This window comes from Carlito syrichta, unplaced genomic scaffold (assembly GCF_000164805.1).
Source record: "Carlito syrichta isolate Samal-C Ts95f unplaced genomic scaffold, Tarsius_syrichta-2.0.1 Scaffold305636, whole genome shotgun sequence".
NCBI classification, from domain to species: Eukaryota; Metazoa; Chordata; class Mammalia; order Primates; family Tarsiidae; genus Carlito; species Carlito syrichta.
In genome coordinates, this window is record NW_007249732.1 from 20,979 (window position 1) to 34,286 (window position 13,308).

The 13,308-nt window shown below is 45.6% G+C and overlaps 1 pseudogene; it reads left to right on the top strand.

Moving 5' to 3' along the window:
• The first annotated feature begins 188 nt into the window (after positions 1-188).
• LOC110595968 lies at positions 189-344 on the top strand (annotated as a pseudogene).
• Positions 345-13,308: the final 12,964 nt, after the last annotated feature.

Genomic DNA, 13,308 nt, shown 5'->3' on the forward strand with positions numbered 1-13,308 from the left:
ATGGTTTCTTATCCAGTTTGCCATTCTGTGTCTTTTCAGTTGTGCATTTAGTCCATTCACATTCAGGCTGATTATTGAAATGTGATTGTTTATTGAAATGTGATTGTCATGAGGTTCTTATAAAAATTTTTCTTGCTCTCTTCCTTTCTCCACCATCCTGGTGTGCATGGCGGGCTTTGTTGCTCTCCATGTCTTCTCACAAGACTTTCAGGATCAAGTGATTCCTGGCTAAGAAATAGAAACAAAATCGCCCCATTCTCCAGTGGATTCAGATGAAAACTGGTAATAAAATCCAGTACAACTCCAAGAGGAGACATTGGAGAAGAACCAAGCTGGGTCTATAAGGAATTGCACATGAGGTGGCACATATGTTTATGTTGAATCATGGTCACCGTAATCTTGCCATCATCAAGTTAAAAATCTTCACAATTGAGAAGTCAGACATGTTTAATTGGTATGTGATTTTTTGTTTATGTGCTCTGTATTAGTGCATTGGCTCAGTAATAAATATAAAACCTTTTGTCTGAAAAAAATTTTTTTGTTTGCTTGTTTTCTTTTGGCTTTGGAGTTAATGTATGTGTGTGTTCCAAGTTTGTTGTTGCTCTATATTTTCTGTTGATTCTGTGTTCTACTGTTCTCTTGAGAATTAAGTGGTCATTCTTTTTATTTCTTCTGTGCTTAATACCTTTTTAAGTGTCTCCTGTAGAGCTGGTCTTGAAGCTGCATAATCTCTTAGGGATTATATGTCTAGGAAGGATACTAAGTCTCCATCACTGAGGAAGCTGAGTTTGACTGGATAGGAAATTCTTGGTTGAAATTGTTTATCTCTGAGGACTTTAAATATAGGACTGCAGTCCCTTCTTGCTTGTAGTGTTCTGCCAATAGGTCTACTGCTATTCTGATTGGTTTTCCCCAGTAGATAGTCTTACCTTTCTCTCTTGCTGTCTTTAGGATTTTTTCTTTTGTGCCTACCTGTGTAGGCAAATTATTATGTATCTAGGGTTGGTCTTCTCATTTGATGTCTTGTGGGGGTTCTCTGGATCTCTTGTGCTTAGCTGATTACATCTCCTGTGAGATGGGGAAAGTTTTCTTGGAATACCACCTGGAATATTTGCTCCAAGTTATTCTCCATTTCCCTTTCTTCTTCTGGGATACCAATCAGGCATAGATTTGGCCTCTTGATATAATTGCATTCTCTAGTAGGCTCTGTTCTTTCTTGCTGAGTCTTCTTTCTATGTTTTTTACAAATCTGGTTAATTCCCTGTTCTGGTCTTCAAGTTCTGAGATTCTTTCTTCAGCTAGATAAATTCTGCTTTCCATACTTGTCATCTTGTTATTTATTTCCTAGATGAAATTTTTTGTTGCCAAAATCTCTGTTACAAGTTCTTTCAGTGTTGCACCTTGTCTTCCTTGAGTCTTATTCACTCTCTCCATCCATTCCCTAATCCTTGTCACACTCTGGGGCCAGTCATTGGTGACTTCCATTGTTTGGGCACCAAGTCTGATTTTTCAAGAGTTTTGTCTTTGCTACACTTGAAATTGCCTGAGGTCTTCCTTTGGTTTTTCCTCATTTGTGACAGATCTCTTGTTTTTCTCTTTAGTTCTGTTATTATGTGTCAGTGAGAGAGTCTTTCCCTTCTGATGTTTGTGCGGTCCTCTATTCTTCCCTAATCTGGACTCTGGATTTGTTCTATTTTGAAATAGGATGGTGGATGGGAAGCTTTGCTGTCTCTTGTAGTTTTTGAAATTTGAATAAAGTAGGGGATGGGGCACTAGGATTCAGAAACTACTAGCAAATTACAGTGTTCACTGATTGTGGTATGTGTTACCTGAGACCCACTCCCCACCATCACACTATATGATGATACAAAGCGGAAACCTATGTGAAAAACAACTGAACACACACACACACACAGAGACATACACACACACCCCAAAACAAACTGGAATAACAACAAAGTGAAACAAAACAAACAACAGTAACAAAAAAACCAAGAAAACTAAATACACACACAAATGCCTAGCACAAAGTGAATAGAGAAGAAAAACAGAAAGACTGGGGCGGGGAAAAAGGAATTCAGGTCGAATTCTCACACATATATTGACACACAGCTTAAACTATAAGAAATGAAAATTTAAAAACCCAGAAGAACAAAACAGCAAAAAAAAGCCAACAACAACAACAAAATTGAAAGATGAACACTCAATCATTCACATACACACATAAACAGAAAACAACAAATAAAAGAAGAAAGAAACAGAAAAAGAAATGAAAAAATATTTGGGGGGAGCAGATCAAACCCTCACATACACATTCATGCACAAAGGAAAAATATTTTAAAAATAGATGAACTAACAAGCAGTCAAAACAATTTTTTTCTTTCAAAAATCACTTATTTAAAAATGATTTACAAAAATGTTACTTTCTATAGTTACCCACAGTACTTGTTTTAAAAACATGGCCTCTTAATTAGTTTATATATGTTGATTGTTCATGGTGATAGAGTAGAAGGCATTTTTTAACACATTTTTTTATTTTAAAATTGTGGGGTACAATTAAGGGTTAGGTATACAAATATGCATTGTGCAGGTACCCTTGTTGATGAGGTGTGCCCCTCCATCCCCAGACAGATATTGACTACCATTAATCCCACCTCCCTTCCCCTCCCTTCCTCCTCCCCATAGTTTCCTGCCACTGTCAATCCTTTTCTTATAGTATTACGATAGATGTTCAAAGGCCACTTATGAGTGAGAATATGTGCTACCCAGATCTTTGTTTCTGTGAGAGATCACTCAGTATTATAAACTCCAATTCCATCCAGGTTGCTGCGAATTGAGACCCTAAATAGACCAATAACAACTAAGGAAATTGACTATGTAATAAGAAAAGTGCCTACAAAAAAAAAGCCCTGGACCAGATGGCTTTCCAGCAGAATTGTATAAGATATTTAAGGAAGAGCTAATACCAATCCTACTGAAGGTATTCCAGGCGATTGAGAAAGATGGAACTCTCCCCAAATCATTTTATGAAGCCAGCATCACATTGATACCCAAGCCAGGTAAAGACCCAACAAAGAAAGAGAACTACAGGGCAATATCTTTGATGAACATAGATGCTAAAATTCTCAACAAGATCCTAGCAAACCAGATCCAACAACACATCTCAAAAATCATCCATCATGACCAAAAAAATTTTTTAATTTTTTTTAAAAATTTAAAATTAAAAAAAAACCTACCCTCTTGTGGCAGGCTCTGTAATTGTTCCTCTAATCAGGTCTCTCCTGCAGTGCCACCTCTTTTACTCTCTCCTCAGTATCCGAAACAGGGAAGGAGGAGGGGCAGTGGAGGTGGGAGATCATATGGTCAGGAAGATCTCCTCCAGTGGGGAGGTACGGTATTGTCTCTTCCCCAGGTATGTACTCGTGGGGGTGGCCCAGCCAGGCTTATCCTGGAATGGAGTTCTGCTATTGTGACTGATGTCCAGGCTCCGCATGAGTTTGTCCCTCTCAGTCATGGCCCAGCTGTGTGGGTCTGACATTCAGAGGATTATTGGGGAGAAGGGTGTTTGGGTCATCTCTGGACTCAACAGTGATCTCTTTGCAGTTATTCCTCATCCTTTTCTGGCCACACCCTTTGTCCTGCAGCTGGATCAGGGTAGGGAGTAGGGCACCCGCAACTCAGCACTCATCAGGTCCCTCCAAAGTTTGTGCTTTCAGGATATACCTCTGGGTCACAATCAATCCCTGAGTAGTTGACCCGCCAGTCACAGAGATTGGGTCTGTTGCTCCGTGGTGAGCAAGTTGGAGCACCTTCCTGCCCAGCCTTCAAGATGGTGGTGGGGTGCCTCTCTTGTCCTGTTCTGTGGGACTTTGCCTCTGGACTCCCTCTGCAGTTCCTGCTGCCAGTGCACTGCCAGGCACTGAAGTGGTGAGGTGAAGCCAGTCGCCAGCAGTCTCTCTCCTAATGCAATGGTGAGGGAGAGCCTGGGGCGGTGGTTTCTCCCCACTGCTTTTTCACAGAAAAACTTTTGTCCATTTAAAAAAAATAATGGTGCTCAGCTTCTGTGACCTGGGAAGAGTCAGGGACAAAGCAGAGAAGCTGCAGCACCAACTGTCGTGCCAGGGGCCTGGCCACTTGCTCACAAGCCCCCACTTAGACAGCCTCTTCCAGTATTTTCTTCCCAGGGAGGGTTTTTTGATTTAAAAAAAGAAAGAAAAAGAAAATGGCACTCAGCTTCTGCGTCCTGGGAATCGCTAGGGTCCAAGCCCAGCAGCTGTGGCACCAGCCGCTGCACCAGGAGAGCCCTGGCCACTAGCTCCCTAGCCTTCACTCCTTCAGCCACTCACATGACACTCGCTCACCAGCACCCATTGCATGTTAACTGTGGTCCTGTCACTCCATCTTCAAGTAATGGTGGGACAAGTTCTCCCATCATATCTCTGTGACTCATTCTTCTGCCTTTTCCTCTTTCACATTTTAAGGACTCATAGGATTAGTTTGGGCCCACCTGGGTAATCCTCAGCTCAAGGTATTTAACTTTGATCAAGTCTGCAAAGTCCCCATGGCAATGTAAGTGCCATGTAAGGTAGTATAGTAACAGAGTCCAGGAATAAGTGCATGGGCACAACCTCAGAAAGAGATGGAGTATAGACTGTGAAGACAGGTAGTCTGGGTGGTCTGGATCTGAATCCTGGGATATTCTAGGACATGGAGGTTAAAGAGATGAGAAGGGGCCAGGCCTGGTTGCTCAACCTGTAATCCCAGCACTTTGGGAGGCCGAGGAGAATGGATCGCCTGAGCTTGCCGGTTCAAGACCAGTCCGGGCAACTTGGCGAGACCTCGTCTCTACAAAAAAAAATGAGCTGGGCATGGTAGTGCATGCCTGTAGTTCTGGCTTTTTGGAAGGCTAAGGCAGAAGGATCACCAGAGCCCAGCAGGTCAACACTGGGGTGGCCATCAGTGTGCCACTGTACTCCTGCCTGGGTCACAGAGTGAGACTCCAATTCCAAAAATAAAAAAGAGAGATGAGAAGGAATCTGGTCTAGGAAAGTGAGAAGCAATCACTCAGCAAGAGGAAAAAAAATAGTGAGGGGTGAATACAAGGTGAAGACAGAGTTTCAAAAGGAATATCTCCATTGCTGCCTAGACTAAGCATTTAATTTGCTAACATAGACTTCCCTAATGACCTGGAAAAGAAATGTTTCAAAGAGGTGGTGGGGACAATGGGTGCCATCAAAGAATTCAAGAAAGAAAGAGATTTCCCCAAAGACGTTAAACAAATGATCAGACACACATGAATAGAGGTCCAACGTTACTAGCCATTAGAGAAATATAACTCAAAATCACAATGAGATACCACTTTACACCCAAGAGAAAAGCTAATAAAAAAGAAATGGCCAATACCAAGTGTTGGGGAGGATGTGGAAAAATCTTCATACATTTCTCATGGGAATGTAAAAATTGTATTGCCACTATGGATGATGGCTTGACATTCCCTGGGACACTTAAACATAAAGTTATCATATGACCCAGCAGTTCCACTCCTAGGTATACATCCAAGAAAAAAGATGACATATGTCCATACAAAAACTTGTACAGGAATGTTCGTAGCAGCATTATTCATGATAGCCAAAGACTAGAAACAACTCAATTGTTCATTAACTGATATAAACAAAATATCCATACACTGGAAAATAAATCATAAAAAGGAACAAAGTACTAATACATGCTACAACATGAAAGGAACTTAGGTATAGCATGCTAAGTGAAAGAAGCTAGAAGAAAATGCATGATTCTATTTTTATGAAATGTCCATATAGGCAAATTTATAAAGACAAGGCAGGGCTCAGTGACTCAGCCTGTAATCCCAGCACTTTGGGAGGCTGAGGCAAGTGGATTGCCTGAGCCTGCAGGATCAAGACCAGCCCGGACAACTTGGCAAGACCTCGTCTCTACAATAAATTTAAAAATTAGCTGGGTGTAGTACCACGCGCCTGTAGTTCCAGCTACTTGGAAGGCTGAGGCAGAAGAATCACTGGAGCCCAGCAGATTGATGCTGGAGTGGCTGTGAGTGTGCCATGGCACTGCAGCCTGGGCAACAGAGCGAGGCTCCAACTCAAAAAAAAAAAAAAAAAAGACAAAAAGTAGATTAACGGTTGCCGGGAGCTAGTGGGAGATGGAAACAGAATGTAACTGTCAATGGATAACTTGTTCTTTGAGTGGAATGAAAACTTAATTTAGATAGTGATGATGCCTTCAAAACATTATGTATACGTTAAAAAGCACTGAATCCCATAGTTTAAAATGGTCACTTTTATGATATGTGAATTAGATCTTAATTTTTTAAAAAAGAGAATAGGAGAAAGCACTGGAAACAAGGAATATAGACCATTTTTTCAAAATCTTTGCTATAATATAGAGAACAAAATGAGACAATATGGAGGGGATGTAAATTCATAGGTTTTCTTTTAAGTTTTTCTGGCAATGAAAATAATCCAGTAAAGATGAACAAAGAAGACAATGCAGAGAAGAACTCATAGGGCGATGTCACTGAGTCAGCATGTGGAGGTAGAAGCTGGTCCCAGAAGAGCATCAGAGTTAAAGGAGCATGAACTGGCCATAGTCATAAGGGAGAAGGCAGAATGCATGGGATCTGATCAGGGAAGGTAAACTGGGTGATGAGTTTGTGGAGGTTCTTCTGATTGTAAGAAGAAAAGTCACCTCTGTAAATGAGGATGTGGAGGAGGGACTGGAGATCAAGGAAAGATGAAAAGACTAGCCACGGTGACCAGGAGAGTAGGAGAAGGAAGAAACTAGGGACATTTAGGAAGCTCACAGCTCAAACCAAGGGCCCAAAAGAGATCATGAATGTAGTGATGTCAAGCAGCATTACGTTGTTTTCCCAGCTATGCAGCATCATTGGGAAGGGAATGTGGTCAGCCCTCAGGTATACCTGGACTCATCAGCTCTTTCACCCTTCCAACATTCTCTCTGTCTCTCATGTCTGTGACTCTGGCTCCTTGTTTCCCTGTGCAAACCTGCTGCCCTGTGTCTCAGGCCCATGTGGGGGAGGTGTGGCCACCAGCCAAACCTCACTTGTGCATCTTAACACCCAGGCACCCAAAGAGAAATGGCCTTCCCTTTCTAAATTCCCACATCCCTGGCCAATGACTCTGAATGGCACAACTTAAAGTGTGCGACCAAACCTAGACAAATCAACCATGGCTCAAAGAAGTCAGGATTTCAGAAGGAATGTACGAACATAGTCCAGGCATCAATAATAAAATGAGGGTGAGGATGAGAGAGGAGGTTACAATGCTGGGTGGGGATAGGACTACATGCAGATAAAAGATAAAATGAAAGAATAAGAAGAGGAATGAATACAAGAAACCTAATAATGCATAACCTAATGGAACATGAAGATCGGTTGCATGTCTGGGAGGAAGGAAAAGTCAAAACAAGGGAAATGATGATCCCCTGTAAGCCCAAATCATGCCTCCACCACTTCCACTCCAGAGAACACACATGAGGAAAACTCAACAACTTTGGAGTTTATTTCTCACCTGTGCAACGGGTGTCTGCTTTACATAATTGCTGAAGATCTAATTGAGAGACATATGTAAGGTCTATTGAATGATGTTATAAATAATAATCCAAAAGGAAGTGACTTGAGGATGAGGGTACTGAGACTCACAACACACCTTGCATCTAGGAGGGAACCTAGAAAAGACCCAAGAGAGCAGCATCTCCTCTTTCCAAGTCTCTTCTGCACCAGATGTCAGTGTCTCTTACTCCACATCTCCCAGCCCACAAGGCCTACCACCCCTACCACTGATCACCTAAGTGGTAGTTCCTCTTTCAACCACCAGCTGGTCCATCACCAATGATCTCAGCCCGACTTGAGGCACCTGAGTTAAGGATAGAATCCTTGGGAGAAGAGCAACTGGAAGTTATTCCCATCTGAATATTCCAGATTCCATAGTCTTCAGTGACCAGGGGATGGAAGGGTAAGATGGGAATGTAGAAACATCCCGTGTTGCATTTAAGGTTTTACTCTGCCACCAACTTGAGATATGGTCATGTACTCTGCAAAATGAATATGATAGTACCTAGCTTAGTGGGTTCTTGTAAGAATTAGAAGAAAACTTGCAAACTGTTTGAGACAAAACCTTGTTTATTACAGAATTGGAAATCCTAGTCACTCCCTTGTTTGTTGGTTTCTGCTCGTGGTGGGGTAGGATCAGTCAATGGGAAATCACACCTTACACTGCTCCAGCACTGAAGGTCACTGATGCCCAGCCCTGACCAGGAACCCGAGACACTGGTGAAGAGATGGTGTCTCTCGCTCCTCTGCTTTCTGCTCAGCTTGAGGGGGAGCAGGTAGAGACAGGACCCAATTGTGGATCCTTCTCCTGCCCACCCCATAGACCATGCAGCAGTCTCCCAGCATTGCCTTGTAATCCCCAACTCTTAGCAGGGACCTTGTACAGGACTTTGCTTTCTGATGTCAGAGAAGAGGCAACTGAGCTGAACTGAACTAGGACAGGAATCAAGAAATCCAGAAATCCAGACCACAGACAAACCACACCTGCTCATGGTACAGAATCAGCCCATCTCTGATGCAAGAGCCATGTCCCAACAGGAGGTAGAGGCTGCAAGGTGGGGAAGACTCCCAGGGAGGGGAGAATCTCCCACACACCATGCTGAAGGCTGCACCAGGTCCTCAGGAAATGTGATGCTGTAAGTGGGGTGGGGATGTGCTCCCCGCAGAACTCTGTGCAAGACAAGGTCAAGAGAGGTCATCATGTCCACTTTTGCTTCCAAGTAGAACCAACACTAGAAAGGCCCCAGCAGTCTCTGTGCTGCATTTCTCTCTGCTGATCCCCCATGGGTACTTGTCCACTTTGTGGGTTTCCCATGGTCCCTGCACCCTTCTAAGGTAGGCCTAGGTTACTCCTGCAGGAAGACTCAGGACCAATCCAGGGCAGACTGTGGCAGGGGGCCCTAATGTTGTCCAGGGTGTTCAGTCAGGTCAGATGTAGGAGACATCTTTCCAAACATTTGGGGTCCAGACAGGTGCCATGGAACAAGATCCTTGAGAACGGGCTTTAGACAGGATGGTAGGATTCCAACAGGCAGAGATAGGAGTGGGGAAAAGGCAGTAGGAATCATTATTCCAGACAAAGAGAAGTGAGTGGACAAAGAGGAGGCCACACTAGGACTTGGGACCAACATGGCTAGAGAGACTGAGAGTCAGTAGAAGAGGCTGGGGAGGGCTGGGGAGGACAGGGTCTGACCTTCCACAAACTTCACCTGTCAGAGCCCACAGAGGCCCCACCACAGGGCGGAGAGGACACTGCCCATCATTCCTACCACCAAGTGTCCTTTAGCAGACCAGGGAAGAGCTGGGGCAGATTTCCTGAGAAACAACCTCTGGCTTTGCCTCCCAGGGCATTCTCCAGGATACGAGAGGTTGGGAAAGACCCAAGATAAAATAAGTTCCTAGTCCCACTCCCAGGAAGGCAGATTTGGGGTCCATAGAGGAGGCTCAGATAAGCACAGGTGGCAGAGAAGGAAGACTCCAGCCCAGATATGTGATGCACTAGACACTTCCCCCGTCACATACAGTGAGCACACACACTACCAGAACCCCAAGGGAGCCCTACACAAGGTCTGCAAAGGAAGCCTCAGACCAAGGGCTACCATCTACCCATGCTATCCCCCTACTCACCACCCAGAATCCAGGTCCTAACTTCCCTCTTTGGGGCATTGTCAACATATTCCCACAGTCCCCATGCCAAGGTTGGTATTTTCAAAAAGACTCACACCACAGCAGAGATGGTGGGAACTTGCCACATTCACAGACAGGCAGGATGCCCTTGGGATGGCTTTGAGAGGAGATGGGTCAGGAGCCGTGTCAATAACAGAGAAAGCCCTCACCTGGAGGAATCAGTATCCTGAGTGGGAGAGCAGCCTGGAGGGGTGAGCAGAGGAAATGGCAGGACCACCAGTACTCAGGCAGCTGAGGCCACAAACTCAGGGTAGCACAGGCCAGGGGCAGCTGGAGCTGAACCGGAGCTGGGACAGGAGGTGTCTGCAGGCATCAGGTGAGAATGCAGGTGTCCCAGGACTGCCAGTTTCTCCTGCTTCTTCCAATTAGATGATCTTGATGTTCTAGGCTGGGTTATAGATGTAATCATAGACAGCACCAAGAGGCCTCTTTTCTTCTAGATGTTGTTCACTGATGGCCTGGAATGCCAGAGGGTTCCTGGGGCAGCTGGAGATTAGAGTGGATCCAGACAGACCCCAGAGCCAACGCCCACTGACACAAGCTACTTATGAATTTCCCCCAAAGCACCCAGCACTCCATCACCCCAACTGAAAGCTATCTTAGTAAGCACTGTTGAGTGTCTAGAAACAAATGAACAGGCAGTGGGGCCAGAAGTGGTAGATCCTGGGGTTGGAAGCCCAGGCTGGGCAGTGAGAAACTGGGAGTGCCCAGGCCATCAGTGCTCCCAGCCTCACCTTGGCTGTGACCTCCTGAGACTCTTGCTGGCTGACATCCACACAGTATATGCCAGTATCATCGACCCCGTGATCTTCCTGCCATCCTGCCCCTGAGACATACATGGATAAAGCATGAACCTATGTTATAGAAACATGTATCCTTCCCCACTGCCAGGGACCCCAAGGCCAAGGCCACACCCACCATCCCCTATGCAGGGTCCACTCCTTGGAGGCAAAATTCAGGAGAAAGGGAGCCCAGGATCTAGTTGGGGAGGGGAAGAATCGGGCCTGGAGGGAGAAGTGCTATCTGCCTCTTCTCATCTCCATCTTCTTTTTTCGTCCAGCCCGTCTCCCAATGAGACAGCCCAACTCCCAGAATCAACAGCATAATGACGATGACCCCAAAAATGTTTCACAGGAGACCCATGTCCTGTCCATGTGAAACTTTTTCACTCACACAGAGAGAGTGAGAAAGGCTAAGATAGAGAGAACTTGAGAGACCCAATCCCAAAGGGAGACAGAGGGAGAAAATGGGTAGAGAGGTGGGAAAGGGCCTGGGGCAGAAGTGGAACAGGGAGGAACTTGGCAGGTCCATTCATTCAAGTGGCTACAGAGCTGCTGCCTGGGGCCAGGGACAGGAGATGAACAAGATGGTATCCCCGCCCAAGAGCAGCTCATCACCCAGGAGGGAAGACTGAGAAAATACCAACTGCCAGACAGAGGGGTCACAGAAGAGAGGTTCACACCTTGCATAAGGTCCTCAGGAAGGGCCTCCCAGAGGAGGTGCTGGGTAAACTGAGTCTTGAGGGAAAAGTAGGGATTTCCCATGTATTTAGGGTGGAGTATTCCAGGAAGAAGAAGCAATGTGTCAGGAAATGACTGTGTCATAACTGTCATAACATAATCTGAAGTTTCCAGCTCCTCACTGAGGCAAGGGAGAGATAGAGCAGGGAAGAACTGGACAAGAAGAATTAGAGAGAGGCAGGAGTCTCTGCCCAAAGGATCTTGTCTTCATGCTAAGTGCTAAACTTTAGCTGAGAAACCAAGGTGATGGGAGGAGGAAGTAACAGCCTGTTTTAAGTGATGCTAACACCTCACATCCCTCCAGCAGCTTGTGGAGGAAGGGTTAGGGAGGATAAGGCCACACGCATGAGCCAGATCATTCATTCACTCAGTGAACACTGGTTGCCAGCAAACTTTGCCAGAAGCTGTATTTGAAACAGGTATTCAAAGGAAAACATGTTGTGGCCTCTGCCCTTAAGGTATTGCAGTCTTCAGAGCAGACAGACACAAACCTACCTTTACTGTTCGGTGTGAAGTGGCCACAGGACAGGATCGGTGCCTGGGAACAGGACAGACAATTAACAGTCCCTCATACAGTGAAAGCTTGAATTCCTTTATTTAAAAACTATTGAAAATTTCTGGGCTTCAATGGCAGAGTTTCAACCAATTGTGGGACCTTGTGTGATTGCATGGGTCTCATAACCATGAAGCAGACCCTGGCTGAGGGGAAGGCATATACAAGAATAAAAGAAGAGGTGCAGGACCTTGGGTGTGGGAGGGCCAACGGAAGGGGAAGCAGCATGATGTGGAGCTCAGAAGTTGCAAAACCAGGACATACATTGGGAAATACCAGTAAGCAGTTTGCTGTGAATTGTGTAGCTGAGGCCAGTAATGTGGGTGGAGGAGAATCTGAGCCCTGAATCCTACAAGTGACTGGAATCGGGCTTCCACAGAGGAAACGGACAATGACCCAATCTTATCTGCTTTTCCCAAAACCCACTCTGGGCAACCTGTGGGGGATGGATGGGGAGGGAGAGCTGCGGGAAGGCTGCTGCCTAGACAAGCAGGGACATGAGGATAAGAAGGAGAGCATGGATGGGAGAGACAGTTAAGGTAGAGCGAGGTGGAAGTGACTCCCAGACTTCTGTTTAGGGTGATCAGTGGAAGGTGATGCTAATACACATGGTAGAAAGGAGAGCCCAGAACCCTCGGGCCCCAGAACTACCTGTCTTCCAAATGCTCCTCGTCTCCAGAAGATTACACTCACCACTCACCTTGGGCACACACTTCCCTAAGGTCTTCTGTGGTATTTTTCTGGTCCACCTGGTTGCTGACTATGCAGGTGAAACTGGTGTTATGCTGGCTCAGGGACAGGCTCACAGCCAGGGTCCAGGGGCTGGGGACAAATCCTGGTGTCCCTCTCTGCTCCAGCTCCCTAGGAAGGCCGTGAATCTCCCAGGTGACATTCAAGTCCTCTGTGGCCCCAGGGGCCCTGCACTCCAGGGTGATGTTGCACCAGTCTGATGTGATGGATGTTGACTTGGCCAGGATCTCTGGATGGGTCAGGCTCTGCAGTAGGAGGGGACAAAAGAAAGAAAACTCACACATGTGGGAAACATTTCACATCACATAGTGGTCCCATGAGGTGCACATCTTAGTTGTGGGAATCTGAGAATAGCTTAAGTAGGTAACAAGGGGAATCCAGGAGTCAGATAGGATTAAAGTTGCTGGCCAGCAGGCAATTGAGAGTTTATTTTGGATTATCCAGATGGTCCCAATGTAATCACCAGGATCATTAAAAGGAGGGAGAGGAGAGGTGAGAGGGATGGGTATGCATAGGACTCTATCACTAATTGCTCACTTTGAAGATGGAAGGAAGCGGCCAGGAGCTAAGAGATGCTGGCAGCCACGAGCAGGTAAAAAAAGCACAAAACGAATTCCCCTCTGGCGCCTCCACAGAGAACAGCCCTGCGAGCATATTCATTTTAGCACATTAGGAACTGTGGTCAGACCTCTGGT